The 25,000-nt window shown below is 35.0% G+C and overlaps 2 long non-coding RNA genes across 2 annotated transcripts in view; one reads left to right on the forward strand and one right to left on the reverse strand.

The window, feature by feature from the left end:
* LOC128248882 (uncharacterized) overlaps positions 1 to 25,000 on the forward strand; it is a 104,324-nt gene that overhangs the window by 73,443 nt on the left and 5,881 nt on the right. The gene's annotated exons all lie outside the window — the stretch shown is intronic.
* On the reverse strand, positions 5,565 to 17,193 carry LOC106875685 (uncharacterized). The gene is made up of 4 exons (XR_016243533.1): positions 17,051 to 17,193; positions 16,008 to 16,060; positions 8,324 to 8,491; positions 5,565 to 5,755 (listed from the first exon to the last, which is right to left on the reverse strand). It is a non-coding gene; the product is annotated as an uncharacterized LOC106875685 (long non-coding RNA).

Here is a 25,000-nt window from a genome sequence, read left to right on the forward strand (position 1 = left end):
CTAAAGGCGATGCTTCAGCATGACCACAGTCAAATGCCTGAAGCAAGTAAAAGAAAGTAAAAGAGAGCAAATATTATTCGAAAAATAATGATTTGTATGCATGTTTTCTTAGCTAATATTTACACAATTCTTGCGTCCTGACTTTCAATCTTGCAGACATTGTCTGTAATAGGTTACGAAAACTTTACGGGCGTAGTTCAACTGTTGTTGACTCTGGATTCCAGAAAGTTCTTGTAATTGTGTGCATGCATTGATGTATATTAAGTCTGTTCTATAGCACAATGCGTAAAACGGAGTATTTTAAATGTTTTGCTAATTATTCAAAGACCTAGAATATCATGATACTTTAGATCGAAACTTTAAACTCTCGAGTAACACCTGTTGTGTTTTCAGCTGAAAAACTAGTATTTTCATATATATATATATATATATATATATATATATATATATATATATATATATATATATATATACGTGCATGTGTATATATGTGTGTATGTGTGTGTGAGAGTGTGTGTGTGTTTGTGTGTTTATGTGTGTGTGTGTGCGTTTGTGTGTGTGTGTGCGTGTGTGTGTGTGTGTGTGTGTGTGTGTGTGTAAGAGTCTGAGTTTCTCAACAAAACATACAACCGATGTTTCTCGAGCGTCTAAAGTTCCGTTTCCAAGTATGAATCCTAGATCTTTGAATAATTAACAAAACATTGAATATACTCTGCTGTACGCATTGTCATAGTTATCCTGTTTGAAAAACAAACTTAGCATACATACATACATACATACATACATACATACATACATACATACATACATACATACATACATACGTACGTACATGCATACATACATACGTACGTACATACATACATACATACATACTTACATACATACATACATACTACATACATAAAAGAACAGAATTAATGTCACCCACACATTTATCGTTGAGGACCTAAAATTATATTCTGGTAATATGATCAACAACAAGAGACAATTAGAACTACTCACAACATTCTCACAAGATATAGGAATGGAATTTGGGCAAGATAAACTCACGTACACGATAGTCAACCGATGAAAGATTATCGACCAGAGATGGCTTGTTTATCTCTCTTATCTAGTTGAAAGCTAGAAGTACCTTGGAATCGATGAGAATGTTGCATACGTTGGTGCTGTGACTAAAGCCAGAATAACAAAAGAGTATTTCTCTAGACTCCGGAAGATACGGAATTCAGGGCTGTCTATATTTAACAAGACCATATCTCACAATACTTTTGTAGCACCAGTACTAGTGCCAACATTTGAGATATTGAACTGAACACTCGATGAGATATGCAGCCTGGATATCAAAGCCAGAAACGTACTGACCACCGCTGGCAACTTCCACGTTAACAGCGACACCGATAGGATTTATGTGAGATGAAGTGATGGCGGTAGATGCATAAGGTCAGTTCAAATAGCCTTTAAATGTCGCATTGTATCACTCAACTACTACCTGCTGAACAGTAAAGAAAGAAATGAGTACATTCCATGCATACTCTAAAGTGAGACAACATCTGCAGAGTTGGAGAAGAACTACTGTGCAGGTACTTTGAGAATACAATTGTCTCATGCAACCCAAAAGGGGCTGGACTGGCCTACCTAAATAGAAGCTTGGGGAGAAGCAGGTATCATATCAACAAAAAGCAATGCATGGATGCATATCTCGTATGCTATAGGGTAACAACAGCATTGACAGGAAGAGTAGCCTTTCCTGGACCTCTAATAGATAGATTACATCTCACCTAAAAGGATATGCCTTCGCTATCCAGGAACAGCAAACAGCTGCTATATACCTGATAAATAAGAGGGACAAAGATACCACTTATCTTGCAAAATGTAATAAAAAAAATGTCAGCTCTGCTATACTAGTGCCACAAAATGTCTGTAGGGTACTACCTGCCCCTGAGGCATGATATATTGCAAAGATCATTTACAATGCTATCCGCAGGAAGGACTGCGCTGACGTATACATCAAAGGCTTGTCAGAACCGGCAGGTATTCACACCTTTAAAAACAAAGAATACTGTAGAACACCTAAATAAAAACATCAATTCGGTGCAAACATAACGGACCTGATATAGTTCTATGGGACTGGGAACAAAAGTCATGCACTGTTGTAGAGGGCAGGTGCTCAGCAGATGTGAATATGCATAAGTCCTGGGAAAAGAGAACATTGATGGCGAATTAATGCGGAACTTACAGCTTTGGTACCCTGACTATGAATTCCCATTTGTACCTATCGTCATAGGTACATTAAGTACCAACAAATTTACACAAACACTTAGAAATACTCGGTATGACAGAGAAGAGCGAAAGAAACTGACACGAAATTCTCCAAATCCAACCTATTAATGGCTCTTTGAGGATTTGTAAGACATTCCAAAACTTTTCCATGCCAGATTATGTGAATATATACACACACTTGGGTGTATGCATCGACAGTTCAACCAACTAACGAACTCAACCACATATTTACAAACACCTGGAACTCTCTTAACCTAAAAGGTCTAGTCACTTTGTTAGCGACGGCTTGAACTCTCTCAAGAACTTAAATAAAACTCAAAGCTCATACATATATGCTGGTTGTCTACACCTTATGCAGAGTTTGACCACCTCCTGTGTCTACACCTTAGCACCATCATGGCATCTGATGTGGCTTTTTAAACCAGACAATGTTCTGAAAGGACATCCACATAGATTGCACCTCCGATTTGGACCACCAAGAGCTGCAGATTTATGGATCGTAAAATGTTTTTTGAAGCCTCCGTTGGATTTGCAAACCTTCTGGCATACATTGCATTCAAAGGTGTGCACAGACATAAAGGCAGAATAGTTGGTGGAGGTTCGTTTTCCATGCGTTCGCAAATGAAATTTGAGCCCAGCAAAAGAAAGGCATGGTCTGTCACAGACAGTGCGCACAAAAAGGTTATTGTCATTCACCTTGTCAATCGTAACATTCTTCCTTAGATCTCTTTTGGGTCTTACTTGCGTTATCCTGGCCTCTTTAAATGCTTTCACTCCACTCCGCACCTTTGTTCGCCATCTAACTCGATCCGAAGCAAGGGTTTTTATATCTTCTGGAACCATTCCAAGTGACTTCATAGTAGTCCTTATGCCGTCCTTAAACCTTTTTTTTTTTAGGTTTACCCCGACTTTGCCTGTCATCCTTTCGGGGTCGATAAATTAAGTACCAGTTGCGTACTGGGATCGATCTAATCGACTGGCCCCCTCCCCAAAAATTTCGGGCCTTGTGCCTAGAGTAGAAAAGAATAATTTTGGTGGAAAGTATCGCTTTATCCATTTATATAAATGAATATGCTACCTGTGCCAATCAGTCTTATGCTATTATTTAACACATTGACAATTCATATTTCACCCTTATACAAATCTAACAATATATATATAAAGTATTATTTAACCGTAAGTCAGTAATTGGTTCTTCTAGTACTGGTCTGAAATTTGAAAGGAGGAGGAATGGTAGATTATATCAACTCCGGTATTTGAATGGTACTTTGTTTCATCGACCACGAAAGGAGAAAGTCAATGTTGACTCGGTGCAGGGCATTAAACCCAAGATGTTAGAAGAAATATTGAAAGATATTTTTCTCCAACGCTCTAACAATTCTGCCTATCTTTCATCTTTACTAAAGATCAATAGTAAGAACTGTTCTTTATCGATAGAGTATGAACAACTTATAACTATAATAATTACTAAAGTATAATTTACAGCACAAATCCCTAGGAATACAACATCTGTTCTCAAAGCATGAAATCGAAATATGTATGAAATATCTTTATAATGTGATTCCATTGATCAAACTAATAATTAATTTCTTCTTACATATATTATTTACAGATATCCTGCGTAGTAGTGGTAGGAGAGGCAGAAACGAAACAGAACATAAGTAAGCAAGTATTAAGAGCTTGTGAGTGCTTATGTACCTTGAGGTAGCCATGTTTACATGCGATTTGAAATTATTATGTGTATAATACCATTTTAGGTATTATACGCAGAATTTTAATGAGTTATACTTGTAGCTTGTAAATACTCAGACTCTGCTCAGATCTGAGGTGTGTACGGGCCCCGAAGACATTGGTTAGATTTTAGGTTGTACCCATAAAAATATTACAGATTTCTGATCGCCATGAAGTTATCGTCAAAGTGTGGGGGATATACTGAGTTGGTAAAATTTGTGAATGTTTTTCTTGCCTTTTTATAGTTTGTACTTTGATAAATGTATAATTAGAATTATGATTAGAATTGAAGTATTATTTAATTTCCTGTATATTGTTTCTTTGTCGCCAAGAATATTATATCACTATTTGGCGTTCATATACAGAAATACTTTAATATTTGTGTTTTCTGTTTTATTTAACGTATTTCTATGTTGTCTTTTCTTCTTGCAATCGATTATTAGTGTTTGCAATTGCGTTAAATATATAATATACGAATTAATTGAGCTTTGTGGTTTGTTTGCGATATATTTCATTCGCTACATCTGTCGTGTAAGAGATAGTTTTGAATAGCAATGGATTACCTTAATATTTCTTTATTGAATTTTTAAACATTAATTGGACTGAATTTATTGCGCAGTTGCACAACTTAAACCCAGTTTTCATGTGCAAATATATACATATCACTGAATTGATATAGGTATGTATTACATGATGTCTGGCGTTTTTCTGTAATTGTCAAGACTGACCGCTGTAAATGATGTGATTGATTACTTTATTTTGATTGCGTAGTCTACATTTAATTGTATCACTGGTCAGCCATTGATCTCTCTGCAGTTAAAATCTAATTTTCTGTTCCAACATTTAGTCTATAACTTTGTGCTCTTGTTAGCTTTCATATATATATATATATATATATATACTTACAATTTATTTTTCCAGGCTTATAAGTAGAAATTCAGCAATATATAATATCATTTTAGCGCTATGCTTTTGAAATCTCCCTCATAAATATATCTTTATCTATTTTATAACAATTTATCATTAGAAATAACTATTGTTATCTTCCTCTTTGTGCATGCTACAATGATTTATTGCAGATACTTCTATATTGGATTTTTCTCTCTTAAGAGTACATCGATAAAACACCCTAATAACATAACGTAACGTGAACTGAATACAAACAGATGAATGTAGAAAAATATATGGAAAAATTCATGGATATATATATATATATATATATATATATATATATATATATATATATATATATATATATATATATATATATATATATATATATATATGCATGTATGTATTTATATATATATATATAAACACGATGTTGAACAAGAAGTTGTATATAGACGATATAACATGAATGAAATATAAGGAAGTAGAAGAAAAGTTAGAATTTAACCAAAATCCAAAAATAACAGTTCGCATCAACTATAGCCAAATTTAACCTTATTCTAAAAATCTCAGCTAATCACTCTCCAACTTGTAATGTTTAAATGCTAATATGATGACACAGGTAAAACGTTTTATTGAAGTAAAGGCTGTGACTCAAAAAAGCTGATAACCACGTGGTTATATTTTATTCCGAATTTAAAGGAGAAACAAAGAGCGAAATGCTTTTCATTTTGTCATTATCAATAAAATCAGAAAACAATTTCTCAGAGCACTTGTAAAATCATGTTGAACTGGCGGTTGTCTGCTTTGAGACATCAGAACAGTATAACTTTTCGTTGAATTTGATGTTCTGAAAAAAAAAAAAGAAGTTATATATTAGGGGGTTACTCTATAATTTTCTAGAGCGCAAGTTTATTTTTAAACAAGAATGTTGTTGAGAGTGACTTCGAGGTTTCGGCCATTTACGCCATCATCGGACAGCGATGCATTAGAGTTAATCTTGGGTTTATATTGCCTATGTTGAGTTAAAGCCCTCCTTATGTCTGTGGGTTTGAGTGGGGTGGTAATTAGGTTTCAGGGTGAGTTGTTATGGAGAGGTGTTTGTGAGAATTTTTTATCGATTAGATTTGGGGTTATTGTTTAGAATTTATTTATGTATATAGAGCTCTGACAGCAAGTGCGTATGTTTAGATATGTCGCTTTGTTCGGTAGGCACTGGATGTGTTAGCAGTTTAGTTATTTTTGGTTTTATTAGATTTAATTCTTTGTTTGGCAATTTAAAATGAAAGGCAGAAAGTCCACTGTTTGGGACCTTAATAACTTGGGATTCTTTTGTTCTTTTACTTGTTTCAGTAATTTGACTGCGGCCATACTGAAGCACCGGCTTTAGTCGAACAAATCAAATCCAGGACTTATTCTTTGTAAGCCTAGTACTTATTCTATTGGTCTCTTTCGCCGAACCGCTAAGATACGGGGACGTAAACGCACCAACATCAGTTGTCAAGCGATGGTGGGAGGACAAACACAGACACACAAATACATACATACACACACACACACACACACACACACACACACATATATATATATATATATATATATATATATATATATATATATATATGTATGTGTGTGTGTGTGTGTGTGTGTGTGTGTGTGTATGTATGTATGTATACACACGACGGGATTCTTCCAAATCTACTCACGAGGCTTTCTTTGGTCGGCCCGAGACTATAGCAGAAAACATTTGCCCAAGGTGTCACGCGGTGGGACTGAACTCTGAACCATGTGCTTGGACAGCAAGCTTCTTACGCCACAGCCACTCCTGCGGTATGTCAACTTTGTTGTAATGAATGTTTTTAGAGGTTCACGAAAGAAAGTAAGTAGGTGGTATGTTTTAGCGGGTTAATTTTATAACCTGTTGTTGCTATTATTTAGAGTATTTGCTATTTTTATTTGCAAGGTGGGGGTCATTACTTGGGCATGTCGCGATGTTGTTAGTATAGAAAATTGTTTCTCTCCTGCTTTGGGGTTCACATAAGGATTTAGTTAGGTGAAGAGTTTGTTGATCTGCATGTTTCTCCTTAAGTCTTTATTGTTCTGTAAACAATTTCATTAACCCATTACCTCCCATAATTCTATTAACTGGAATTTTTTTTATGAAACTGATTTCTAGCATAAAACAGCCTTAGAAACACGTTGGAATGATCAAAATAACATTTCAAAATAACATTTTAAATAGAAATAAGCGAGATATTAGGTGAAAAATTAGCGAACCTCATTTGAATATCAGAGAAATATACCTAGTAGATATAGCAAAAGGGTTAGATATGTGTAAATATTGACAGATAATTACGAAATTTGTAATTTTTAAGTGAGCTCATATGAGATCACTGGTAGGTAATGGGTTAATATAGAGAGATTCTAGCCCTTGTGTTTTATAGAGGCTGGATTTGTGGACTGTGTGTTAATAAATATTTCTTCTATTGTTTCAGACGTGGGCATTTTATAAGGTGTTATTTTAAGGACGGCGGTGCTATTTCAACAACATTAACATGGCAGCAATATATAAACACATACATGTTATGTAAATAATCAAAAAACATCAGCGCGCATATACATTCATATATGAATATTAACAAGCACATACGCACACACCCAAACACACACATACATACACATACATGCATTATAACACAAAATATGTCAAAACAGTAATTTAACTAGTAGAAGATCAATAATTTGTTTAATTCACCAAAATAGATTATATACCGATATATTTTGATGCAACAAAAAGGTGAGCCATAAATTCCACCGCGGAAGCTGCAGAGGATGTCACTAAGTGGTTTTAGATTCAGAAGGTGGGGATGCAAGCTGAGATTTGTTCATCTACGACTGGGTCAACCGGGCGAGTGTGAGGTCTGATGCTGAAAGACTCAAAATCTCTTATGACTCTTTCCCAGGAATAACGAATATTACTGATGATGTGCCTCAGAACATTCGCGTGATGTGTCTTGGAAATATATACATATATATAACTCATAAATAAGGGTAAAAGAGAAAAATTCCTATGCCGAGAAATAGACTTTAAATCGTCAATAACCACATATAATTCAACACTGAGAAGAGTATAATCGAAGAGGAAAAGCCCATACCTCTGCTTTCTTCAATAATTTCGTTGCCACAACTCCCACTATTGAGAAAGCATACTTTGAGGAAATAAGGTAACATGCTACTTTCTACAAAAAGTACCGGGTTGCACAGAATCCTTTTTCTGTGGAAGGACATTCTCTTCAAAGTTTTGTTCTTGTCAGCAGTTTTGATGGCTTTTATTCAGTCACACGGACAATTATATAGTCATTGTTTAATAGACTTGACAATTATGTTAATGTAATACGTTTGAAGCTTCGCTACTTACCTTTGACCTCAAGCATTCACATTTGCAATTATTTTTGCAAGCTTGGCTAAAATTTTCCGAGCACTTTGTCACAATACATCTCGAGGTGCAATTCGGTGGAACTGCTTCAGATCCAACGAAGAGAACCAAAGATATCAGCATCAGTTTGAAGATTAGATTGTTCATATTCTGTAAATATATGTATTAACATAAATATTGAAAATAAGTTGGGAAAATGTATGTCTGTATGGTGTGTGTGTGTGTGTGTGTGTGTGTGTGTGTGGAAGACGACGTGTGAGCATTCAGCTTTTGCCGAACGACCTGCACAAATGATTTGTTTATAATGATCAAATGTTCGTGCCGCTCATTATCTCAATCTCTCCATCCAAACGACATTGGTTTCAACATGTGCACTGTGTACCACGCAGTGTCGAAGCGAGCGCAGAGCAACATGAAATGAAGTCTTTTGCTCAAGAACACAGCGTACCACCCGGTCTAGGAATTGAAACCACAATCTCGCGATAGTGAGTACAACACCCTATCCGCTTGGCCATAAATATATTTTTTGATGACATAAGAACTTATAAACATTTGAGAGAACGCAAAATAGTTCTTTTTTTGGAATAATAGGTGTCGAAGCATACATGAACTTATAAATAGTAGCATGTAAATACTGGGTTGTAAAACCCTTTGGGACAGAAAAAGTTGAATGCACGAGTAACCTTCAGCTTTTTCTATTTAAAAGAGTTTTTCAATCCAATATTTACATACTATTAGTTGTAGCTTTTTCGAAGGCGGTGACCTAGCAGTAATCATTAGCATACCAGGCGAAATGCTTAGTGGTATTTCGCCCGTCGCTACGTTCTGAGTTCAAATTCCGCCGAGGTTGAATTTGCCTTTCATCCTTTCTGGGTCGATGAATTAAGTACTAGAGTCTATGTAATCAACTACCCCTCATCCCACCCCCTTGTACCTATAGGAGAAAGGATTATTTATAGCTTCTTTGTGTACTTCGATATCCATTGTTCCAAAAGAGATATAAAAATATTCATTAATACGTATATATGAAGCATATTCTTATTATAAGCAAACAATACCCAGCATTACATACAGGACGAACAATTAGATCTACATTGTATATTTGGGATCGGTTCACCTGTTTTCTTTCGTTAGGGGGGAAAGAATAGTGTCTAATATATTTAATAATAGTTTAACTACAAAAAATAATTATAACAGTAATTTAACAAGAGTTGCGATGGAGAAATTTGCCTTTATTTTACATGCAGCATAGACGAATAGGAATAACCCTCAAACATTATAAGATTTTTATATTTTTTCTAACGCAATAATAATAATAATAATAATAATAATAATAATAATAATAATAATAATAAAGAATTTCATGTGGCATTTTCCAGGGTGACTCACTATCACCACTCCTCTTCTGTCTAGCCTTAATGCCTCTCTCAAAATTGCTCAATGATGCACAGTATGGTTATAAAATATTTGATAAAAATATAAATCATCTCATTTACATGGATGATTTGAAGCTATTTGCAAAGAATGACCAACAACTCAAAGGCCTACTAGCGATTGCTAAACAATTCAGTGATGACATCAGGATGCAATTTGGCCTTGATAAATGTGCAAAAGCTAACTTTATCAAAAGAAAAATGACAAAAACATCTAATGTGAACCTTGACCAGCAAGATGTCATAAAAGAGTTAGAACCAGCGGAGAGCTACAAATACCTAGGGGTAATTGAAGGGGACAATATCAAGCATTCAGTGATGAGGGAAAGGATCAGAAGAGAATATTATCGCAGGGTGAGAGCAATACTGAAGACAGAGCTAAACGCAAGAAACAGGATCGAAGCGATCAATGCTCTAGCCATACCAGTCGTGACTTACAGTTTCAATATCGTTAACTGGTCAATTACTGAAATATGTAATGTTGACAGAAAAATACGAAAACTGTTGACAATGCATAGAATGCACCACCCTAAGGCAGATATAGAACGTCTTTATCTGCCAAGAAAAGAGGGAGGCCGTGGACTTCTACAGCTGGCATTAACAATGAAGGTAGCCACAATTGGCCTAGACACCTAACTGAAAAACTCTGAGTACTGGATGCTAAAACTTGTCTCAAAACATGAAAGCAAGAAAGCATCTTACTCAGTAACAAAACAGGCAAAGGAATATCTAAGTGAATTCAAATTACAACAAATTCAAGAATTAGACGAACTAGAAACACCCGCAGAAAAAGCTAAGCGCTTAAAAACCCGTGCTAAAATTGCTGCCTTAGATATTATGACTGATAAATGGCATGGAAAACCTCTCAATGGCAAATACCCAAAGAGAGCGAATAATGCAGATATTGACAAAGCCCTTACCCATCAATGGCTAATGGCCTCTGACTTGAAATCAGAAACAGAGGGGTTTATCATAGCAGCCCAAGATCAATGCCTACCTACAAAGAACTACCAGGCCAACATATTAAAGAACGGCAGCTCCCCATTATGTCGTATATGCCAACAAAAAAAATGAGACCATGGATCATGTTGTCTCCATGTGCAGTCTGCTTGCGCCTACAGAGTATCTCAACAGGCATGATAGAGCTGCACAATATATTCACTGGGTAATTTGCAAAAACCTGGACTTGCCCCATAAAAAAACTGGTGGGAACACAAACCACCCCCAGTACTTGAAAATGATCACATCGCACTCCTCTGGAACTTCACCATTCAAACTGACAGAAAGATAGATACAAATAGGCCAGACATCATACTGAAAGACTTCAGACAAAAATCATGCCTCCTCATTGATATGGCTGTCCCAATCGATATAAACGTATCTGTCAAGACCTACCAAAAACTGAGCAAATATAAAGGTCTTGAAATAGAAATTAGCAAAATGTGGAATCTGAAGACGAAAACAATACCTATTGTCATAGGTGCCCTGGGAATGACAGCGAAACGGGCTGATTACTACCTAGCTCAGATACCAGGAAACCCCAAAATGCTGAAGTTCAAAAGATAGTGCTCATGGGAACTGCCCATATCCTACGTAAAATACTGTCTATGTGATCTCAAATTTTAAAACAAACGCATAATTTTCTTATGGTTTCTTAAACATTCACTAGAACAAAACTGTACAAATCCAAATATATGGTACCCTAGGCATAACACCTACATGAACTTCTAACTTGTTGTCTCTTGAGGTCTCTGGGTGAGACTTGGATCCAACTTGTACAAATGCAAAGCAAAAGTCAAACATAAAATAATAATAATAATAATAATAATAATAATAATAATAATAATAATAATAATAATAATATATATATATATATATATATATATATATATATATATATATATATATATATATATATATATATATATATATATATATAAGGGTAGAGCACTTGCAGAAAACAGCACTGCTTGGAACCGCTCGAATACTCCGGAAGGTACTTGAAAAATAAGAGGTGTTACCTTAGTTCATTGGTAGTGAACAGCTGACACTGTAGTACATCTCCAGCGTTAGAAGCTGTGCAAACCATTCTAAAGTACAAAAACAAAAACACCGTACTCCTCAAAATTATATGCCTATAACATACCTACAGACAACTGTGTTGTAAGAAGCTTGCTTCCCAACCACATGGTTCCAGGTTCATTCCCACTGCGTGACACTTTGGGCAAGTGTCTTCTAATATAGCCTTGGGCCAACCAAAGATTTGTGAGTGGATTTGGTCGACAAAAACAGAAAGATGCCCGTCGTATATATATGTATGTATGTGTGTGTGTGTGTGTGTGTGTGTGTGTGTGTACTTATGTATGTATGTATGTATGTATGTATGCATGCATATATGTTTATATTTATGTGTGTATGTGTCTGTGTTTGTCCCCCGCCATCACTTGACAACCGATGCTGGTGTGTTTATATCCCTGTAACTTAGCGGTTCGGCAAAAGAGTAAGATACAATAAGTACTAGGCTTACAAAGAATAAGTCCTGGGGTCAATTTCGTTGACTGAAACCCTTTAAGGTGGTACTCTAGCATGCCCGCAGTCAACTGACTGAAACAAGTAAAATAATAAAAGAATAAAAAAACATATACAGCGTCGATTATGTGCAGCCAGTTATTTGCACACCTGGAAAACCGAGTTTGACCAGATGAATAAGACGGATGCTGTTAAAATATGTATGGCTGTGAAAAGCAACCACTAATAAATCTAGCCGCTTATAGAAGATTGTATACAGAAGGAAACAAACCTCGGTATTCTAGATTCATACACATTGGAGTCACTCTACATAAATAGAATAGTTATATCGCCTCCGAGTCAGTCTTATAATCATAAAGCAAAAAAACTGGTATAACATTGAAGAAAAAAATCGGTGGAGAAAGATTGTTTAAAATCAGCCCTGTATACGAACGGCCGAAAAGGGGAAAGGATAATGAATTTCCTATGAATATTTTTTGCTTATAATAATTCATTTTGTTATAGGCACAGGGCCTGAAATTTGGAGGAGGGGTTTAGTTGAAATCGACCCCAGCGCTCAACTGGTACTTCTTTTTATTATTATTACGAAAAGCGGTGGGATGGCAGAATTCTTACAGTGCCGGACAAAATTCTGCGAAGCATTTGTTACGCCTTTACGTTCTGAGATCAAATTCCGCAGAGCTCGACTTTGCCTTTCTCCATTTTTTTTTTGGGGGGGGGGGTCGATAAAATAAGTACCAGTTGTGCACTGAGGTCGATTTCAACTAAACCCCCTCCTCCAAATTTCAGGCCTTGGGCTTATAACAAAAAGAATTATTATAAGCAAAATATTCAAAGGAAACTTATCTTTTCTATTTTGCTGCCTTTCTCTGACGATTTTTATTACAACAAGCCTGTAGAATGAAACTACCACGAGGTACAGATACTACGGACAAGATATCAACTATTCATGTCTATGGACAATTCAAAAGTATTAATGAAAAATATCAATAAAGAAGGAAGCATTTTAAAATTTGTCCAAAGTATCAGCGAAGATATAACGAAGAATACTGGATTAAACAAATGTGCTAAGTGACCCTAGGAAGAGACATTTTAACAAGCACTAAGAATATTACAGTCAACTTAGTATATATATATATATATATATATATATATATATATATATATATATATATATATATATATATATATATATATATATATATATATTTATATATATTTATATATATTTATATATATATATATATATATATATATATATATATATATATATAAACTTAGATATGTTTCGACCAAAGATTTGTCCAGGCCATATCTAGCTTAATAGCACCACCTGATAGGATTATCTAAATCCTTTTTAAGTCAAGTTTTGTTTATGGTCCATTCAAGTAGTGAGTTCTTGTTGAGTGAGTTGTATCCAGGTATGGGTGGCTTATCTGGTATTCGTTGAAGAAATCTGTCGAGACTCCGTTTAAAGGTGATGGGATCATTTTCCTCTTTAATCAGTTTTGGGAGAATGTTAAACAGGGCAGGGCTTGTTGAGGAAAAGAAATTATGTTGTAGTGTACCTATATGTTGTGATCCTGAATTGGGCAGGGGACATATGGTCCGTGGTCCCAGGCTTGGATGAACCTTGAAACTAATGTTCAGGTCGTTGAAATAATGAGAGTGGAAATTAATATTAATTAATCAATATCAATTTAAACCAGAACTTTATACACGTTCTCTTTCGAGAGGACGTCTTGTGTCTAGTTGTGTGAATTATGTTTTCCCTGCAACGGCTGCACTGATGAACGACGGACATTTCCATTTGTGAATGTTAATAGCGAAATCTAGGTATGTAGCTTTTTGCCAAATTTTGTATCTTTTCATTTGCCTTGCTCGTTTTGCATTCTGTCGTTTGCTCAAATTTCTTGAGAACACATTCTTTGTGGTAAGACGATTTGGCGTCTTCTTTGTAGCATATTAGGAATCCACCTTAGTGGTTATTCAACTTATATATGTGGGTGTGTATATATACATACAGACATATATATATATATATATATATATATATATATATATATATATATATATATATATATATATATATATATATATATATATATATATATATATATATATATATATATATATATATATATATATATATATATATATATATATATATATATATATATATATATATATATATATATATATATATATATATATATATATATATATATATATATATATATATATATATATATATTTATTTATTTGGGTGGAGGCGCGTGGCTTAGTGGTTAGAGTGTCAGCATCATGATCGTAAGATTGTAGTTTCGATTCCTGGACCGGGCGACGCGTTGTGTTCTTGAGCAAAACACTTCATTTCATGTTGCTCCAGTCCACTCAGCAGGCAAAAGTAAGTAACGCTGCGATGGACTGGAGTCCCATCCAGCTGGGGAACACATACGCCATAGAAACCGGGAAACTGGGCCCATGAGCCTGGCTAGGCTTTAAAAAAGAGAGAAAAAGGAATATGTATATCTATATGTGTGGTGTGTGTGTGTGTGTATGTATGTACGTATGTATGTACGTATGTATGTATATCTCAATTCCCGCTATTTCAGCCTGAGGCAGATTTCATACTGCAAGGAGATAGTTGTACTCCACAGTATTCGTTCTTTGATAAGAGCGTTCAGGAAGACTAATGTCTAGATACTCCATAATGTGATGTTATTTCTCCATCTCTTAGGTTGCCGACCTCTGTTTTCCTTCCATTAATTATGCCTTCCAAACAGACCTTTCTGAGTTCACAAACCATTCATTTAGTGTGGCCTAATAGTTTGAGTACTTTATTTTTTGATTTAGATGTGATCGGTTGTAATCTGCGTGTTTGGGCCTAGTAATAAGTCGCATTACATGATTTTGAAAGGCTTTCTGTTTATGTATTGCGACAGAAGACTAGTTAACACATAGTAGACCATATAAAACTGATCAAAAACAAGGCGTATGACAACAAACAAATCTAATCTGGAGCTCAAACATACAATGCATGAGAAACCAATAAAACAAATTTCTTAGTTGCCCCACCTCGAACACAAACTCTCTTCAAAGAACGATGAAATGATAGCTGTGAATCACAGAATTGGATTTGGTTGGTCAGACTTTGATAACAACAAAATTACATTTACTTCAAGACGGATCCCATACCATGTAAAATCAAGCATCTACAACACCTATATCCTTCCAGTAGTTGTGTGTGTGTATGAGTGTGTGTGCATGTGTGTGTGTGTGTGTGTGTGTGTGTGTGTGTGTGTGTGTGTGTGTGTGTGTGTGTGTGTGTGTGTGTGTGTGTGTGTGTGTGTGTGTACAAAAAAAACACACAGGAGTCTATTGAGATGTTTCATACACAAAAAACGAATGTTGTCGTTACTACGAAAGAGGAAACGTGTAGCGAATTTTTGTTCTTGGTGTTGTTGCAGCAGAGCAGATGATAAGCTGTTATATATATATATATATATATATATATATATATATATATATATATAAATATAAATATATACATATATATATATATAATTAATACCTATTGTTTCAATGAGTGTGCATATATATATATACATAACACGCTTACATATATATGTGATTGACCATATCAGAAATTATCTTTACTTAAAACTGTTTTAGAGATAAAGTTGAAAGTGCTTGTTACTTACGGAAAGAAATATCAGGTTCGCGATAACTATTCAAATGATCAACAGCTTAAGATCTGAAACAAAATGATAGCCAGCTATATATAAAAAGATATATATATAAATGTATATATACACATAGCCACTCGCACTACTCTTAAACAAATATTCATTTGCTTAGGCGTCTGTAGAACTCTCTCTCTCTCTCTCTATCTCTATCTCTAACTCTCTCTCCCTTGCTCTCTCTCCCTTTCTCTCCCTCTCCTCCCTCTCTTTCTTTCTCTCTCCCTTTTTCTCTCTCCCTTCCTCTCTCTCGCTTTCTCTCTCTCTCGCTCTCTCTCTCTCTTCATAAACAAATGTATGTGTTAGTATACATTTCTGTGCATGAGTGTGTGTGTATATATATATATATATATATATATATATATAAATACATATATATATATATATATAATATATATATATATATATATATATATATATATATATATATATATATATATATATGTATGTATGTATACAAACATACATAAACACAAACACACACACACACTCATACACGCATACATATATTCATATATTGATATAAAAATCCATATATTCGTGTACATTTATATATATATATATATATATATATATATATATATATATATATATATATATATATATATATACGTACATGTACGTGCTTGCGTGTATTTGCATTTGTGTTTATGTATGACTATTCGTATTTTAAGTAAATTTGAATATCGGGATTATTATTAGAAAGCTAAAGATAGAAAAATAAATCAGTGTCCAGAGCTTCAGATATATATATATATATATATATATATATATATATATATATATATATATATATATATATATATATATATATATATATACATACATATATATATAATAATTATATATATATATATATATATATATATATATATATATATATAATTATTTGCTGATACATACATATTAATACATATATATTTATACACATATGTAATGATACATGTTTGAATACATACGTAATGCAGAATTTAAGTACAAACAGTAATAGAAAACATACGTACATAAGTGCAAAGGAACATAAATGTTATGCAAAAAGCTCAGTATGTTTCTGTTTTTTTATCTTCTCCTATTGACTTAGGTTTAATGTGGATTCAGATGGTACGTAGCCTATCACTCCACGTGTTTATTGAAAAAGGAGTATCGACCGCTTGTAATACAGATGCTAGCCTTGAGTGTTTGCAGGCACGAAAGTTTGAATGTATGTACGTATGTGTTTGTGTGTGTGTGTATGTATGTATGTATGTATGTATGTATGTATGTATGTATGTATGTATGTATGTATGTATACACGCGAGCGAGCGCACGCATACACACATATATGAACATGCAAACACATACAGGCTTTCGTGTTAACAAACATAAATGTATACACATGCAAATAATATACACACGCACACACACATACACATACATACATACATACATACATACATACATTCATACATACGCGAAGAATTCATAAAAAATTTTTTAAGGGTTCTGTAATTTTAGGTGCTATTTTGTATGCGAATTTAATATTAAGTGGAAAAAAATTATCAACAGTACCTCTTAGGTCTTCTCAGTGAGTTAACTGAGAGATTCAAGATGGAAAATGTACGATATTCAGAGAGCACATGGTAGATTGGTATTTCATGTTTAGGGTGCGTATGCGTAAAATTCACTGGAAATCTATTTATTAGTAGAAAGACAAGGAGACATTAATATAAATAGCGATAGTATTGACTGTGGTCTAAGGAGAATTATAGCTATCAGCATTATTGCCATTTTAGTGTCCACTTTCCCTTGCTTGCCTGGGTTGGTTGGAGAGAGATTATTGAGGCAGATTTTGTATGGTTTTCTGCCACCAAGCCTTTCTTGTTTCCAAGCAAGGTAATATTTCCCAATGGCAAAACATGTTCTAACAGAATACTGGAAAGGAAAAGCATTCATTTATAACATTACGTAATGTTAAGACAAAGAGGTACAAACACACACACATATACAGTGGGTGGAAGTAGTGGTTTTCTGATTGCAGTCCTCCCGTGAAATCTGGCTTTGTACAGCTCCTGGCGAACAGTTTTTGTGGAAACTGGGTTCCCGAGGTTGTCATTAAGCTCTGCAGTAATTTTAGGAGCTGTACTTTTGTGATCCTTTCTAACAATTCGCTTAGGCGTTTGGTTTTCTTCTGGAGTTTTATTTCGACGAGGAGGTTTTTCCCTCTTTCTCAAAGGCTGTCATTACTTTCGAGACTACTTCTTGATACACCAAACATTTTGGCTGTTTTCGTTACGCTAGCACCTGCCGTACAAGCACCAACAATTTGACCTGTTTGAAAGTCCGATAGATCTGTCATTTTAATGAATTTTAATTACCTTTTTCTGATGATATCTGAAAAGAAACAGCAATTTTAGCAAAACATATTAAGCAACACTAATAATAAACCAAAAAACATAAAATTAAACAAACTTTTGACGGTTTTACAGATATTTCAAAATTATGATGTGTGTTTCCATTATTTTGTCCAACCCCTGTATATTATATAAATACACATAGACAACAGTCCGCTTTCAGTTTTTGTCTACCAAATCCACTCACATGGCTTTGTTTTGGCTCAGATGTATAATAAAAGACACTTGCCCAAGGTGCCATACAATGTGACTGAGCCTGAAACTGTGGTTGGGAAGCAAACTTAACTACACAGCTATGCCTATTTATATAATTTATTTGTATAGGATTTCTTCATATAAATCAAAAGATTTTTTAACTTCTAACACGTGAGAATCCAACATGCAATTGTCCATGAGAAACAGGCCTCCTTTAATCGCACACCAGTTACTGATAATGTCTGTCCTTGCGATTTGTTGATGGACATTGCAAAACTTAGTCTACCTGGAAATTGTACTCTTTAAAATTGTATTGGTAAATCAATAGGTATTAATGGAATTCTAGTGAATTCTAGTGAATACATTATCACCTGCTCCACGTCCAGAGAGTACGGTTGCTTCTATAACATGTGGCATCATTTTCTTTACAATAAGTCTTACTTCATTGCAGAATCTAAATTTCTTGGAAGCATTATAGGTGCTAGGTGAACCTGGTGATCCCAGTGAATTAAAAATTTTAACTGGATAATTTACTATTTCTGATTGGTCAACAACAGTGTCAATAAAAACTAATTTTACATGCGCATCGGAGAACTTGATCTACCTAATTACATGCTCTGGATGCAAACGGCAATATATTGGATACACTAAAAACAGCCTACGTCAGAGGATGGCGGTACACAAACCCCACGTTAGGATCCCGGAAAACAGGAAAATACCTCTCAGCCAGCACATCGACGTATGTGCTTACAACAAATTTCCCAAATTCACAACGTTTCCACTATACAAATTCAAAGACAATGCTAGCCAAAATGAACGCATTAGCAAGGAAATATTTTTTGTAAGAAAATACCGACCAAGTCTAAATTCTCTAAACTAGCAACACTGAGACTTTCATATATATTTTATATATTTATATGTAGATTTGCAAGTTATTCATAAGAAATAAACAAAGGGGATCGAAGAACCCGATTTCTATTAAAACCATAGGGGAAACAACTTCACCACGACGACTCCTATTACTACTACTACTACTACTACTACTACTACTACTACTACTACTACTACTACTACTATTGTTATTATCATTACTGCTGCTGGTTATTCGACGGCTACAACCTCTCCTACAAAAAAGTCTTGACCACTATTTAATATACAAAAACAGATAGTAGTAATCTACTATCACAGTGAGTTGGAATTACCATGCTTTCAAAAGGGAACGAAAGGACCACGTGCGCATGCAAGAAGTAACAGTAAACTGTGAATGTCATTCTTAATTTTAATTCCAATTTTATTTTATTAATAGCCCTCTTCTTTTCTCACATATTTTATACTCATTTTTGATAAGGTTTTTCAAAAAACCGAAACATGTAAAGTAAATAAATTAAAACACCCAAAAAAATATTTTTTTTAAAGTGGTATTTTCATTTTTATTTCTCGTTAATATCTACTTACTCGTGTGGTACATTTACAAATCTTTTCAAATATATATATATATATATATATATATATATAAAGTACTTGTATGCTGTCAACTTAATGTGACAGTCCCATGAAGGGAATAATACTACTGCTATTTAGCCCTAGGAAGCAGCACCTCTTCCTGTCGGCCTTGACACATTTCCTGTGTCCTTATGTTTACAAGAGGGAGCTAAGCACCTCCACTTAGCTAAGCCTGCATCCAGAGGAATGTTTCTGAGTCTTTGCTCATCATCAGTCTGGAGTAGCAATGGCCTGCTAGCTGGAGATGCTTGTCAAGCTCTCGTAAACATATAATAATTCTAGTGAAACACATTCACTGATTTCAAAAATAGAAATAATACATTTCTAAATCTCTCAGAGAGATTTATGCAGTAGTGAAGCGATAAAGTAGTTGTATGCTGTCAACTTAATGTGACAGTCCCGTGAAGGGAATAATACTACTGCTATTTAACTCTAGGAAACAGCACCGCTTCCTGTCGGCCTTGACACATTTCCTGTATCCTTATGTTTACTAGAATTATTCCACTAGAATTATTATATGTTTACGAGAGCTTGACAGGCATCTCCAACTAGCAGGCCATTGCTACTCCAGACTGATGACGAGCAGTGACTCAGAAACATGTCTCTCGATGCAGGCTTAGTTAAGTGGAGGTGCTTGTCTCCCCCTTGTAAACATAAGGACACAGGAAATGTGTCAAGGCCGACAGGAAGCGGTGCTGATTCCTAAGGCTGAATAGCAGTAATATTATTCCCTTCATGGGACTGTCACATTAAGTTGACAGCATACAACTACTTTATCGTATCACTACTGCATAAATCTCTCTGAGAGATTTAGAAATGTATTATTTCTATATATATATATATACATTTATACATATGTATATACATATGTACAAGTATATATATATGTATGTATATATATGTGTGTATGTGTGGTTAGCCAAAAAGTATGTTCGATTTTTGTAATCACTAAACGTCAAGCACTACATTTAGGAAGCTGACTTCAGTCTATCTCTCGAGCATGTGCACTCGTTAGATATTTAGTACTTCAATATAGTTCGGCGCAAACCTGGGATCACTCGAAAATGGAGAGTCAAAGAGAACAGAATCGACATCTTATACTGTTTTTTTTATATATTTTAAAACAGGCAAGAAAACGGTGGAAACCTGGAGTAACATATGCAATATGTACAGGGAGGTTGCTGTTGCGGAACGTGTGTGCCAGACCTGTTTTCAAGATTTCGATTGAGAAATTCTTCGATTTAAGATGCATCTCACTCTGGCTGGTAACTGAGATTAGCAACGACAAAATGAAGGAGGTAGTTGACACCAGACCCCGTCATACGACCAGGATGGTCGCAGATATTCTCCAGATGTCCAAATCGAGTGTTGAAAAACTAAGTGCATCAGTTTGGTTTGTCAGTGGGCTCGATGACTGGGACCCACAGCAATTGAATGAGACTAATCTCGTCCAACGAATTTACATCTGTGAGTCGTTGCAGAAACGTGAGGAAAACGATCCTTTTCTAAAAAGTGTAGTGAGAGGGGACGAAAAATGGATCGTTTATAAGTGCAAACGATCATGGGAGAAACGCGGCGAACCACCACAAACAACATCCAAACATCCAAAGGAAATTTTCACTAGAAGAAGGTTATGTTTTCAATTTGGTTGGATTGGAAGGGTATTATATTCTACGAGCTTCTTCCCGCAGACAAGACCATCAATTCGGATGTGTACTATGACCAATAAATTAAACTCAGCGATCCACCAGAAGCATCCAGCATTTGCTAATCGTAAGGATATTGTCTTTTATCACGACATTGCAGACACCGCACTTGTTTGCAGACGCGACAGAAGTTACTGAGTCTTGGTTGGGAAGTTTTGCCGCATCCTCTATATTCGCCTGATTTTGAGCCTTCATATTTCCACCTATTATGCTCTCTTCAAAATTCAGTGAATGGCAGACCTTCATCTCTGAAAAGGATGTAAAAAATTCAGCTGAAAGAGTCTTTAGCCAGAAAAGATAGGAAATTCTTTGAATAGGGAATAATGGATTTGACCACAAGATGGCAGAAGATACTGGACCTAAACGGTAACTATATTAGTGATTGAATAAATCACTTTGTGTTTAAAACTTTCGATTAAAAAACTGAACGGACTTTTTATTCAACCCAATGTGTGTGTGTGTGTGTATGTGTGTGTGTGTGTGTGTGTGTGTGCAGGCATGCAAATCATTACATATTTATTTGGGTGTTTTAAACTTTATGTGCATGTACATATCTGTACATATGAGTGTGCATATGTAAGAAGTGGTACTGTAAAGTTCCTGGCTTTAAGTTGTAACACGAAAGGCCTGACTGGATGTCCAAACTACCGAGTTCTTTTACAGGTCTTAGAAAAGCTGCAGGACCGCTGCAATAAGTGTATGGATCTGAAATCATAATTAACTGATTCTCCTGTATTTTCTTTTACCCAAAGCCAGGCACTTTTCAGCACCCTTTTGTATACATAGTATAAAGTAAACTTCTATTTTCACAATTCTATTAATGGAAACTATAATTTCCTAATTAGCTGGGACCTTTCTTATTATCTGAAGCACAACTACAAATTTATATTGAAGCCTCAGTTATAGCAGGCATAGATTTGAAGTGATAGCTCTATGGTAATATTTGCAGATGTTCCATTAATGGAGAATAGATTTTTTTCTTTCTCTTTGTCATTAACATTATGTTAACATTTATTATCTTTAGCATAAGGCCAGATGATTGTTTAATCATTATATTTTACATAATGCTGACGTTTCTTTCTTTTAACTTTGAAAATAGATTTCCACAACTGTGCTTATTTTTCTTTTCTCTATCTTAGGTCAGTATGCCCTAACTGTTGAATGTATAGATTACAAAGGTTTTGAAAGAATCAATCAATTACTTTCATATTATATTTGAGATTGTCTCCTACATCGCTATAATTTCTTATATTTTGTTCTTCAAGATTCCCCCTCCTAAATATTGCATTGTATAGTGTTTTTGGCCATTACATTATGTTCCATAAATAAATAGTCATGTGATAACATTTTCAGAACATCAGAGCTGGTTGAGAAAATTTGCAAGTCTATTCTCTGAATGAAGACCGTCGTGTGTCTGTAAAGACAATATGCACATAATTCTACATTTAAGAGATGAGGAATTATGTACATCATTTACATTATTTACATTTGACGGATATTTGTCCTCATTTTGTTTGTTGTTAAATCAACGTTTCGGCTGACATACCCCCCAGCCTTCATCAGGTATCTTGGGGAAATTTCGAACCTGAGTTCTCATTTTTAAGGAATTTTTCGATGTTGTTGTTGTTGTTGTTGTTGTTCTTCTTCTTCTTATTATTATTATTTAGGTCACTGCCTGGAATCGAACTCGGTATCTTGGGGTTAGTATCCCGCGCTCTTAACCACCAAGCCATATGCCATGGGCAAATGTAAATAATGTAAATAATGAATATGCGCATAGATTGAAGTTAGTGCAACAACTATACACAAAATTACTCATGAAGATCTGAATATGCGCAAAATTTGTGAAAAGTTTGTTCTGAGGGTTAGTCAATGACGAACAAAAGGAAAGACGAGTTAATAGCAGCTGGGAGCTGGTTGAGCTCATTACCTCCTATCCAAGAGTACTTAAGTCTCTGATGACAAAAGCTGAATTTACTTTTGTAATCCAGAAAGGTAGTGTGCCGCATGGAAGCATCCTGGCTATTCCAGTCCCAAAACCAGACAAAGCAAGTCCTCTTGGAAGTTAATGATGATCCCCTTTTTCGACATCTATTATTATCATTATTATTCAGGTCACTGCCTGGAATCGAACTCGGAATCTTGGGGTTAGTAGCCCGCGCTTTTAATCACTACGCCATATGCTTGTGGGCAATTATGGAATGAAGTTTAGAGCTTATAAATCTAATATTTTCCTATCCTTCTTTAATAGCGAGTTTCCATATGCACTCGGTCTGCTTAGGAGATTGTTGTGTCCTAGCATATGTACTGCTTGTTTTAGTTTTCGCATTTTCCAGTGGTGTTCTCTGTCTATTATTCTAACTTCATCCCGCAGGAGGAGGTGGTCTCCATTTTTCCATACATGATCAGCTATACTCGATTTATCAATATCTCCACGTATCTCAGCCTTGTGATGTTCCTCTACTCTTATTTTGAGGGGGCGACATGTTTCGTCTTTGTATAACATACCACAGCTGCATGGGATAGAGTACACGCAGTTTTGGGTAATATTCTCTTCTATTGGTGGTTTTACTCGACGGAGATATTTGTGAAATGTATTATTCTTGAATACTGTCCTGATGTCATACGGGCCGCATATCTTTTGTATCTTTTAGGAGAGGCCTTTCACATAGGGTAGACAGACTGTGGACAGCTTATTGGTTTCATTCTCTCTTTTCTTCATAACTGGCGTGGATAGTATGGTTTTGGGGTAGAAAATAACATTCATATGAGAATTTGCATTAAAATGTCCTATTGATTCGTGAAATTCGATGCTGATTAAAAATTATCGATTTTTTGAAATTCCAAGTGCGTAAGTGACCGCATGGGCATAAGCCTCACACGTGTCAAGTTTCATCAAGATCAGTAGGATAGTTTTGGAGGAGTTAAAGTAACAAATTCAAAAACACGCGCGCGCGCGCACAATGATGGACAAGAAGTCCTGACTTTCTTAAATAAGTTGAGGCCCACATGAGAGTATCCCTTGTTTTAAAAGACTGATATAAGATCCTGAACCTTCTATAAGAGTTAAGGTTCATGAAGTAACTTAACGCAAATCTGAACTCCAAAAGTATTCGCAAGTTAAGAGGGCGTGTACTGATAAGTTAAACCTTGCATATAA

Source organism: Octopus bimaculoides, chromosome 1 (genome assembly GCF_046866305.1).
Source record: "Octopus bimaculoides isolate indiv1 chromosome 1, ASM4686630v1, whole genome shotgun sequence".
In the NCBI taxonomy this organism is placed as follows: Eukaryota; Metazoa; Mollusca; class Cephalopoda; order Octopoda; family Octopodidae; genus Octopus; species Octopus bimaculoides.